Source organism: Bos indicus, chromosome 14 (genome assembly GCF_029378745.1).
Source record: "Bos indicus isolate NIAB-ARS_2022 breed Sahiwal x Tharparkar chromosome 14, NIAB-ARS_B.indTharparkar_mat_pri_1.0, whole genome shotgun sequence".
NCBI lineage: Eukaryota > Metazoa > Chordata > Mammalia > Artiodactyla > Bovidae > Bos > Bos indicus.
In genome coordinates this window covers 72,909,574-72,921,997 of record NC_091773.1, presented here as the reverse complement: position 1 = coordinate 72,921,997, position 12,424 = coordinate 72,909,574, and positions in this window count along the sequence as shown.

The following is a 12,424-nucleotide window of genomic DNA, read 5'->3' as shown; positions in this document are numbered from 1 at the left end:
TGCCAACAACAGTGTAATCTGGAGAGCTGGCGCAATGGGTGACAAGTAATTTAACAAAGTACATCCACAGGTGAACAGCTCCAGAAGAGAAATACTCAGTGACTTCTCTCCCAGTGGGAACGCTCCAGTCTGCCTGCCTCACACTGAAGATCAGAAACACAGCTGATAAACAGAGATGGGGGCCTCGACTCCAACAACTAGGGAGCAGACCTCACCCTGACCAGCAGTGACAACCACAGAGCAATGGAGGAGCCTTGCTCAAATTCAGCGCAGGCTCTGTTCACCACATCAGTCACAATTCTTACTGAGGGGATACTGGCCAGCATACACTGAAGACAGAGGTGTTGCTATTGTTCAGTTGCCCAGTTGTGTCTGACTCTTTGTAACCCTATGGACTGCAGCACACCAGGCCTCCCTGTCCCTCACCACCTCCTGAAGTTTGCCCAAGTTCATGTCCATTGCATTGGTGATGCCATCCAGCTATCTCATCCTCTGATGCCCTCTTCTCCTTCTGCCCTCAATCTTTTCCAGCATGCAGGACTTTTCCAATGAGTCAGCTATTCACATCAGATAACCAAAACACGAGCTTCAGCTTCAGCATCAGTCCTTCTGCTGAGTATTCAGGGCTGATTTCTCTTAAGATTAACTAGTTTGATCCCCTTGCTGTCTGAGGGATTCTCAAGAGTCTTATCCAGCACCACAGTTCCAAGGCATCATTTCTTTGGTGCTCTGCCTTCTTTATGGTACATCTCTCACAACTGTATATGACCACTGGGAAGACCATAGCCTTGACTATACGGACCTTGTCAGTAGAGTAATGGCTCTGCTTTTCAACACACTGTCTAGGTTTGCCATAGCTTTCTTGCCAAGAAGCAATTGTCTTCTGATTTAATAGCAGATTCAGTTCAGTTCAGTTCAGTCACTCAGTCATGTCTGACTCTTTGTGACCCCATGGACTACAGCACGCCAGACCTCCCTATCCATCACCAATTCCTGGAGTTTACTCAAACTCATGTCCATTGAGTCGGTGATGATATCTATAGTTAAAACAGCCCTCATGTCAAAACATATTAAACCCATGCGGGCTACACAGGGAAGTCCTTACATAAAAATAGCCCTCCAAGACAGTCTGAGTATCTGGCATGAAGAAAAATTCCCAGAGCATTTAGTCTTGAAGGCCAGTGGGGCTTGAGTATGGGGGCTTGAGTTCCCCCCATACTGGGGGAAACAGAGAATCCACTATGGGAGCAAGGACACTGGTAGCAGAAGCCCCAGGGAGTATTGATTGCCATGAGCTCTCCTGGAGGTCCCACTTTCAGCACTAAGACCTGGCCCCACTGAAAAACCTGCAGGCTCCAGCGCTGGAAAGCCTCAGGCCAAAGAACCAACAGGAGAGGAATACAGCCCCAGTCATCAGAAGATAGGCTACTTAAAGTCATGCTCTGCTTACAGTTACCTCAGAACACACCTCTTGACATCTCCCTGCCTGCATCAAGGTGCAGGCTCTGCCCTACAAAGGACAAGACCCAGCTCCATCCACCAGAGAAGAGCAAACAGTCTCTCAACGAGAAGCCTGCACAAGTCCCTGGATCTGCCTTACCACTAGGGGGCAGACATAGAAGCAGGAGGAACAATGATCTTTCAGCCTGTGGAAGATGGAACACAAATAGAGTAAGCTTGATAAAATGAGATGACAAAGTAATAAACTGCAGATGAAGGAGCAAGATAAAAACCTATAAGAACAACTAAATGAAGAGGAGATATGTAATCTATGTGAGAAAAAAAAAAAAAAAAAGCAGAGTAATGATAGTAAAGATGATCCAAAATCTCAGAAAAAGAATGAAGGTACAGATTGAGAAAATACAAGAAAACGTTAACAAAGGCCTAGAAGAACTAAAGAACAAATGAACAGAGATGAACCAGACAATAGCTAAAATGAAAACTACACTAGAAGGAATTAATAGCAGATAAGACACAGACAGAAGAATGGATAAGTGAGCTGGAAGATAGAATGGTTGAAATAACCACTGTGGAAGAGAATGAAGAAAAAAGAATGAAAGGAAATGAGGACAGTCTCAGAGACCTCTTGGACACCATTAAACACATCAACATTTGAATTACAGCGGTCCCAGGAAAAGAAGAAAAGAGAAAGTGTCTGAAAAAATATTTGAAGAGATTATAGTAAAAAACTTCCCTAACATTGGAAAGGAAATAGTTAACCAAATCCAGGAAACACAGAGAAACCTATATAGGATAAACTGAAGGGAAAACATGCTGAGACACATATTAATCAAATTAGAAAAAATATTAAAAGTAGCAAGGGAAAAATCAACAAATAACATACAAGAGAATCCCTGTAATGTTAGGAGCTGTGTTTTTTTTTTTTTTTTTTTTTTTTTTATTGAAGGGTAATTGCTTTACAGAATTTTGTTATTTTCTGTCAAACATCAACATGAATCAGCCATAGGTATACATGTGTCCCCTCCCTCTTGAACCTTCCTCCTATCTCCCTCCCCATCCCACCCCTCTAGGTTGCTACAGAGCCCCTGTTTGAGTTCACTGAGACATACAACAAATTCCCATTGGCTATCTATTTTACATATGGTAATGTAAGTTTCAGGAGCTGATTTTTAAGTAGAAACTCTGCAGGTTAGAAGGGAGTGGCATGATATATTAAACTAATGAAAAGGAAAAACCTACAACCAAGAATACTATACACAGAAAGGCTCTGATTTACATTCAATGGAGAAATCAAAAGCTTTATAGATGAGCAAAAGCTAAGAGAATTCAGCAGCAGCAAACCAACTCTACAACAAGTGCTAAAGGAATTTCTCTAGGCAAGAAACATAAGAGAAGAAATAGACTCACAAAAACAAACTCAAAAATAATAAGAAAATGGTAATAGGAGTATACATATCAATAATTAGCTTAAATGTCAATATATTAAATGCTCCAACCAAAAGACCCAGACTAATTGAATGGATACAAAACCAAGATCTGTATATATGCTGTCTACAAGATACCCACTTCAGGCCTAGGGACACATACAGATAGAAAGTGAGAGAATGGAAAAAAATATTCCATGCAAATGGAAATCAAAAGAAAGCTAGAGTATTAGTACTCATATCAGGCAAAATAGACTTTAAAATAAAAACTTCTAGAAGTGACAAAGAAGGACACTACATACTGATCAAGGGGTCAATCTAAGAAGATATAGCAGTTGTAAATATGCACCCAACCATAAGAGCACCTCAATATATAAAGCAGATTCTATCACCCATAAAAGGGGAAACTGACAGTAACACAATAATACTGGGGGACTTTAACACTCAGTTACACCAATGGGTAGATAATCAGATAGAAATTTAACAAGGAAACACATCTTAAATGACATATTAGGCCAGATAGACTTAATCGATATTTATAGGACATTTTATCCAAAAGCAGAATACACTTTCTTCTCAAGTGCACATGGAACATTCTCTAGGATAGATCACACCTTGGGTCACAAATCAAGCCTTGGTGAATTTCAGTTAAATTCAGTCACTCAGTTGTGTCTGACTCTTTGTGACCCCACAGACTGCAGCATGACAGGCTTCCCTGTCTGTCACCAACTCCCAGAGTTTACTCAAACTCACAGCCTTCAAGAAGGTGATGCCATCCAACTGTCTCATCCTCTGGGTCCCCTTCTCCTCCTGCCTTCAATCTTTCCCAGCATCAGGGTCTTTTCTAATGAGTCAGTTCTTCACATCAGGTGGCCAGGAGTTTCAGCTTCAGGATCATTCCTTCCAATGAATATTCAGGACTGATTTCCTTTAGGATGGATTGGTTGGATCTCCTTGCAGTCCAAGGGACTCTCAAGAGTATTCTCCAACACCACAGTTCAAAAGCATCAATTATTTGGCACTAAGCTTTCTTTATAGTCCAACTCTCACATCCATACATGACTACTGGAAAAACCATGGTTGTAACTAGACAGACCTTTGCTGGCAAAGTATGTCTCTGCTTTTTAATATGCTGTATAGGTTGGTCATAACTTTTCCTCCAAGGAGTAAGTGTCTTTTAATTTCATGGCTACAGTCACCATCTGCAGTGATTTTGTAGCCCCCCAAAATAAAGTCTGTCACTGTTTCCACATCTATTTGCCATGAAGTGATGGGACCTGATGCCATGATCTTAGTTTTCTGAATGGTGAGTTTTAAGCCAACTTTTTCACTCTCCTCTTTCACTTTCAACAAGAGGATCTAGTTCTTTGCTTTCTGCCACAAGGGTAGTGTCATCTGCATATCTGAGGTGATTGATATTTCTCCCAGCATTCTTGATTCTAGCTTGTGCTTCATCCAGCCCAGTGTTTCTCATGATGTACTCTGCATAGAAGTTAAATAAGCAGGGTGACAATACACAGCCTTAACATATTCCTTTCCCTATTTGGAACCAGTGAATTGGTGAATTTAAGGAAATGAAAATTGTATCAAGCATCTTTTCCTATGAATAAAACTATGAGATTAGAACAACACTACTAGAAACCAGAGATTGGAAGTCAATTATAAGACAACTGTAAAAACCAGAGGCACATGGAAGGTAAATAATCTGTTACTAAATAACGAATGAAATCAAAGAGGAAGTCAAAAAATACCTAAAACCATGTGACAATGAAAACACAATAATCCAAAGCCTATGTGATACAGCAAAAGCAGTCTTAAAAGGGAAGTTCATAGCAATATAATCTTATTTTAGGAAACAAGAAATCTCAAATGAACACCATAACCTTACATCTAAAACAACTAAAGCCCCAAGCTTCCTGTATCCTGCATCGAACCAGAGGGATGGTATGAGGTGGGAGGTGGGAGGGGGATTCAGGATGGGGAACACGTGTACACCCGTGGCAGATGCATGTTGATGTATGGCAAAACCAATACAATATTGTAAAGTAAAAAAAATAATAATTAAAAAAAATAAAATAAAAAAATAAAAGAGTTGGCAAAAATAAAATAAAATAAAATAAAACAACTAAAGAAAGAAGAGTAAACAAAACCTGAAGTTAGTAGAAGGAATGAAATTATAAAGAGTAGAGCAGAAAGAAATGAAAATAGACACAAAAAAGAATCAATAGCAAACACCAGTGAAACTAAAAAGCTTGTTCTTTAAGAAGATACACAACCTTTAGCAAGATTCATCAAGAAAACAATAGAGAGGACAGAAGTTAATAAAGTTAGAAATGAAAGAGCAACAGTTACAACCAATACCACAGAAATACATAGGATTGTAAGAGATTATTGCACAGCCTTGAAGAAATGGACAAATTCTCAGAAGGCACAACCTTCCAAAACTTAGCCAGGAGAAAATGAAATATATGAATAGACAAATCAAAGGTACTGAAATTGAAACTGTGGTTAAAAAACCCAACAACCAGAAGTCCAGGACCAGTTGGCTTTACAGGCAAATTCTATCAAACATTTAGAGAAGAGCTAATAGCTATTGTAGTCAAACTATTCCAAAAAATTGCAGAACAAAGAATACTTCCAAGCTCATTCTATGAGGCCACTATCACTCTGATACCAAAGCCAGATAAAGATAATACAAAAATAAAACTACAAGTCAACACCACTGATGAAGATAGACCCAAAAGTCCTGAGTAAAGTATTAGCAGACTAATCCATAAACACATTAAAAGGATCATACACCATGATCAAGTAGACTTTATCCCAGAGAATACAAGGATTCTTCAACCTATGTAAATAAATCAATGTGATTCACCACATTAACAAAGTAAAGAATAAAACAAACCTACAGCAAACATAATTGTCAACAGTGAAAAACTGAAAGAATTTTCTCCAAGATCAGGATCAAGGCCAGGATATCCTCTATTGCTACTTTTATTCAACATAATTTGAGAAGTCCTAGGCATATAAGTCGGAGAAGGAAAAAATAAAAGGAATCCAAGTTGGAAATGAAGAAGTAAAACTGTCACTGTTTGCAGATGACATCAGATCAGATCAGATCAGTTCAGTCGCTCAGTCGTGTCCAACTCTTCGCAACCCCATGAATCGCAGCATGCCAGGCCTCCCTGTCCGTCACCAACTCCCGGAGTTCACTGAGACTCATGTCCATCGAGACAGTGATGCCATCCAGCCATCTCATCCTCTGTCGTCCCCTTCTCCTCCTGCCCCCAATCCCTCCCAGCATCAGGGTCTTTTCCAATGAATCAACTCTTCGCATGAGGTGGCCAAAGTACTGGAGTTTCAGCTTTAGCATCAGTCTTTCCAAAGAAATCCCAGGGCTGATCTCCTTAGAAAATCCTAAAGATGCCACCAGAAAACAGCTAGAGCCCATCAATGAATTTCATAAAATTATAGGATACAAAATTAATAAAAAGGAATCTGATGCATTTCTGTGCACTAACAACAAAATACCAGAAAGAGAAATTAAGAGAGCAATCCCATTTACCATCCCATTAAACAGAATAAAATATCTAGGACTAAACCTACCTGGATCACTGCAGATGGTGACTGCAGCCATGAAATTAAAAGATGCTTACTCCTTGGAAGGAAAGTTATGACCAACCTAGATAGCATATTCAAAAGCAGAGACATTACTTTGCCAACAAAAGTCCGTCTAGTCAAGGCTATGGTTTTTCCTGTGGTCATGTATGGATGTGAGAGTTGGACTGTGAAGAAGGCTGAGCACCAAAGAAGTGATGCTTTTGAACTGTGCTATTGGAGAAGACTCTTGAGAGTCCCTTGGACTGCAAGGAGATCCAATCAGTCCACTCTGAAGGAGATCAGCCCTGGGATTTCTTTGGAGGGAATGATGCTAAAGCTGAAACTCCAGTACTTTGGCCACCTCAGGCGAAGAGTTGACTCATTGGAAAGGACTCTGATGCTGGGAGGGCTTGGGGGTAGGAGGAGAAGGGGACAACAGAGGATGAGATGGCTGGATGGCATCGCTGACTCAATGGATGTGAGTCTGAGTGAACTCCAGGAGTTGGTGATGGACAGGGAGGCCTGGTGTGCTGCGATTCATGGGGTTGCGAAGAGTTGGACGTGACTGAGTGACTGAACTGAACTGAAACCTACCTGGAAGTGGAAGTGTTAGTCTCTCAGTCATGTCTGACTCTTTGTGACCCCAAGGACTGTAGCCTGCCAGCCTCCTCTGTCCATGGAATTCTCCAGGCAAGAATACTTGAGAGGGTTGCCATTCCCTTCTTCAGGGGATCTTCCCAATCCAGGAATTGATCCCAGGTCTCCTGAATTGCAGGTGTATTCTTTACCATGTGAATCACCTGGGAAGCCCTATAAACCTACCTATGAAGACCCATACTCAGAAAACTATAAGATACTAATGATAGAAATCAAAGCTGACACAAGCAGATGGAGAGATATACTGTGTTCTTGGATTGGAAGAATCAATATTGAGAAAATGACTATATTACCCAAAGTAATATATAGATTCAATGCAATCCCTATCAAATTATCAATAGCATTTTCCACAAGTTAGAACAAAAAATGTTTACAATTTGTATGGAAACACAAAAGACCATGAATAGCTAAAGCAGTCCTGTGAAAGAAAAGCAGTGCTGGAGGAATCAGGGTCCTGAACTTCACAAGATACTACAAAGCTACAGTCATAAAAGTAGTATGATACTGGAACAAAAACAGAAATATAGGTTATGAGACAGGATAGAAAGTCCAAAGATAAACCCACACATCTATGATTACCTAATCTATGACAAAGGAGGCAAGAAGATATAATGGAATATATACTTATCTTATAGCCAACAAATACACATATGTAGCCGACAAAGGTCCGTCTAGTCAAAGCTATGGCTTTTCCAGTGGTCATGTATGGATGTGAGAGTTAGACTATAAAGAAAACTGAGTGCTGAAGAATTGATGCTTTTGAACTGTGGTGTTGGAGAAGACTCTTGAGAGTCCCTTGGACTGCAAGGAGATCTAACCAGTCCATCCTAAAGGAGATCAGTCCTGAATATTCATTGAAAGGATGGATGCTGAAGCTGAAGCTCCAATACTTTGGCCACCTGATGCGAAGAACTGACTCATTGGAAAAGACACTGATGCTGGGAAAGATTGAAGGTGGGAGGAGAAGGGGACAACAGAGGATGAGATGGTTGGATAGCATCACTGACTCAATGGACATGAGTTTGAGCATGCTTCAGGAATTGGTGATGGACAGGGAAGCCTGGAGTGCTTCAGTCTATGGGGCTGCAAAGAGTCGGACACGACTGAGTGACTGAACTGAACTGAAGTAAGTCAGACAAAGACAAATATTATATGGATCACCTCTATGTGGAATTTTTTTAAAAAGATATTGAAGTGAAATGACAGTGAGTCACTTAGTTGTATCTGACTCTTTTTGACTCCATAGACCATAGCCCACCAGGCTCCTCTATCCATGGAATTCTCCAGACAAAAATACTAATGTAGGTAGCCATTCCCTTCTTCAGGGGATCCTCCCAATCCAGGGATTGAACCTGGGTCTTCTATATTACGGAGGATTCTTTACCATCTGAGCCACCAAGGAAGCCCTGGTATAAATTAACTTACTTATAAAACAGAAATAGAGTCACAGACGTAGAAGAAACTTTCATGGTTGCCTGCATGTGTGCTAAGTTGCTTCACTTGTGTCCAACTCTGTGTGATCCTATGAACAGTCAGGTTCCTCTTCCATGGGATTCTCCAGGTAAGAGTACTGCAGTGGGTTGTCATGCCCTCCTCCAGGGGATCTTCCTGACCCAGGGATCGAACTTGCATCTCTTATGTCTCCTGCATTAGCAGGCAAGTTCTTTCCCACTAGCACCACCTGGGAAGCCCAAACTCATGGCTACCAGGAGAAACGGGGGAGACCAACTGGGAGATTAGGATTACACGTGTATGTGTGTGTTAGTCACACAGTCATGTTCAACTCTTTGCAACCCCATGGACTGAAGCACGCCAGGCTCCTCTATCCATGGGGATTCTCCAGGCAAGAAAGCTGCAGTGGGTCGCCACTTCCTTCTCCAGGGAATCTTTCTGACCCAAGGATTGAACCTGGGTCTCCTACACTGCAGGTGGTTACTTTACCATCTGAGCCATATTACATTCCACATACACACTACAACATGTAAACTAGATAACTAATAAGGACCTGTTGTACAGCACAGGGAACTCAACTCAATACTCTGTAATGACCCATATGGGAAAAGAATCTAAAAAACAGTGGAGACTGATTCAATTTGCTGTGCAGCAGAAACCAACACAACACTGTAAATTAATTATACTCCAATAAACACTAGTTTTTTAAAGACTGAAAAAACAAACAAAAACCTTAACGGATTTTTACCCTATTAAATAGTGCCCAAGTTTTACAACTCCTCAGTTCCTTATTCTGTTATAATCAGATGAAAGAAATAGTAAACTTAGGAAATCTTGAATCAGTTGTTGCACAGAGCCATTATCTAGCTCTGTGGCTACAGATCTATATTTTACTTTTCTGAACCTCAGTTCTCATTTTTTCAGTTCAAGAGACCACACACACACACAGAGTTCTTTAGCAGCTGTAACAGGTGATGGCATCTTTGCTGCTTAGGATGGAATAATGCTCCTTGACAAATTTATCTCTATCTTTATTAAATGGTCCCTAACCTGCTTGACTTCTCAGTAATATATACCTGCAGACTATTGGTCTAGGTTAACGTAACCTATAGAAGAAATTTTGAAGTGAGAAATAGATTTAAGGGCCTAGATCTGATAGGGTGCCTGATGAACTATGGACTGAGGTTCGTGACATTGTACAGGAGACAGGGATCAAGACCATCCCCATGGAAAAGAAATGCAAAAAAGCAAAATGGCTGTTTGGGGAGGGCTTACAAATAGCTGTGAAAAGAAGAGAAGCAAAAAGCAAAGGAAAGATATAAACATCTGAATGCAGAGTTCCAAAGAATAGCAAGAAGAGATAAGAAAGCCTTCCTCAGCAATCAGTGCAAAGAAATAGAGGAAAACAACAGAATAGGAAAGACTAGAGATCTCTTCAAGAAAATTAGAGATACCAAGGGGACATTTCATGCAAAGATGGGCTTGATAAAGGACAGAAATGGTATGGACCTAACAGAAGCAGAAGATATTAAGAAGAGGTGGCAAGAATACACAGAAGAACTGTACAAAAAAGATCTTCACGACCAAGATAATCATGATGGTGTGATCACTGACCTAGAGCCAGACATCCTGGAATGTGAAGTCAAGTGGGCCTTAGAAAGCATCACTACGAACAAAGCTAGTAGAGGTGATGGAATTCCAGTTGAGCTACTGCAAATCCTGAAAGATGATGCTGTGAAAGTGCTGCACTCAATATGCCAGCAAATTTGGAAAACTCAGCAGTGGCCGCAGGACTGGAAAAGTCAGTTTTCATTCCAATCCCAAAGAAAGGCAATGCCAAAGAATGTTCAAACTACCGCACAATTGCACTCATCTCACACGCTAGCAAAGTAATGCTCAAAATTCTCCAAGCCAGGCTTCAGCACTACGTGAACCGTGAACTTCCTGATGTTCAAGCTGGTTTTAGAAAAGGCAGAGGAACCAGAGATCAAATTGCCAACATCCGCTGGATCATGGAAAAAGCAAGAGAGTTCCAGAAAAACATCTATTTCTGCTTTATTGACTATGCCAAAGCCTTTGATTGTGTGGATCACAAGAAACTGTGAGAAATTCTGAAAGAAATGGGAATACCAGACCACCTGACCTGCCTCTTGAGAAATCTGTATGCAGGTCAGGAAGCAACAGTTAGAACTGGACATGGAACAACAGACTGGTTCCGAATAGGAAAAGGAGTATGTCAAGGCTGTATATTGTCACCCTGTCTATTTAACTTATATGTAGAGTACATCATGAAAAACACTGGACTGGAAGAAACACAAGCTGGAATCAAGATTGCTGGGAGAAATATCAATAACCTCAGATATGCAGATGACACCACCCTTATGGCAGAAAGTGAAGAGGAACTCAAAAGCCTCTTGATGAAAGTGAAAGAGGAGAATGAAAAAGTTGGCCTAAAGCTCAACATTCAGAAAACGAAGATCATGGCATCCAGCCCCATCACTTCATGGGAAATAGATGGGGAAACAGTGGAAACAGCGTCAGCCTTTATTTTTGGGGGGCTCCAAAATCACTGCAGATGGTGATTGCAGCCATGAAATTAAAAGACGCTTACTCCTTGGAAGGAAAGTTATGACCAACCTAGACAGCATATTCAAAAGCAGAGACATTACTTTGCCAGCAAAGGTCCATCTTGTCAAGGCTATGGTTTTTCCAGTGGTCATGTATGGATGTGAGAGTTGGACTGTGAAGAAGGCTGAGCGCTGAAGAATTGATGCTTTTGAACTGTGGTGTTGGAGAAGACTCTTGAGAGTCCCTTGGACTGCAAGGAGATCCAACCAGTCCATTCTGAAGGAGATCAGCCCTGGGATTTCTTTGGAAGTAATGATGCTCAAGCTGAAATTCCAGTACTTTGGCCACCTCATGCGAAGAGTTGACTCATTGGAAAAGACTCTGATGCTGGGAGGAATTGGGGGTAGGAAGTGAAGGGGACAACAGAGGATGAGATGGCTGGATGGCATCACTGACTTGATGGATGTGAGTCTGGGTGAACTCCAGGAGTTGGTGATGGACAGGGAGGCCTGGCGTGCTGCGATTCATGGGGTCACAAAGAGTCAAACATGACTGAGTGACTGAACTGAACTGAAATAGATAGTAAGTATAGTGTGGGTAGTGCTTCAATAGATACATAATATATATATATATTTCTATTTTTATCTTTGGAGACTTTCTGTTTGGGGAAATTGAAACAAATATAAATATATCCTATATATGTTTAAGTGAAAATATGAGTATATAAAGATTAAAAGTTTTCTGTACATCAAATGTAGAGAAAGTATCATTGTCAATATCAGAAGCTATTCTCTGGAACAATATGAATATAGGGAAAACTAGCAATTTTTAAAGGTTTTGAAGAAAAGCTAATAATTTTTTTTTTCCATGAGTGACTTGAAAAGATTATTTGGATTACCAAATAGTAAAAATTTCATCTTCCACTGTGTTAGATTAATTCTGTCCAAGATAATTATGCATTGTTATCTCACGAAGAACTAGTTATATTTATTCAGGCATAGGTATATCTAGAACAAATTTAGTCACATTTTCTTATGAATTTTCACTATATTGGTTGCCTTTGGATCGAAATAAAAATAAGTTTTAAGAAGTAAATGGATAATTAAAAAATGGAAACTATCCCTTTTAATTTTCCAGTTTTTATTTTCAGGAACTCAAGCCTGAGGCGAGTACCCAGTATCTGTACTAAGCGGGGGAGCTTCTCTGTAGAGATTTGACAATTAGTTTTCTTTCTGAGAAGCTCTTCCTATAGAGTATCTGAGTTT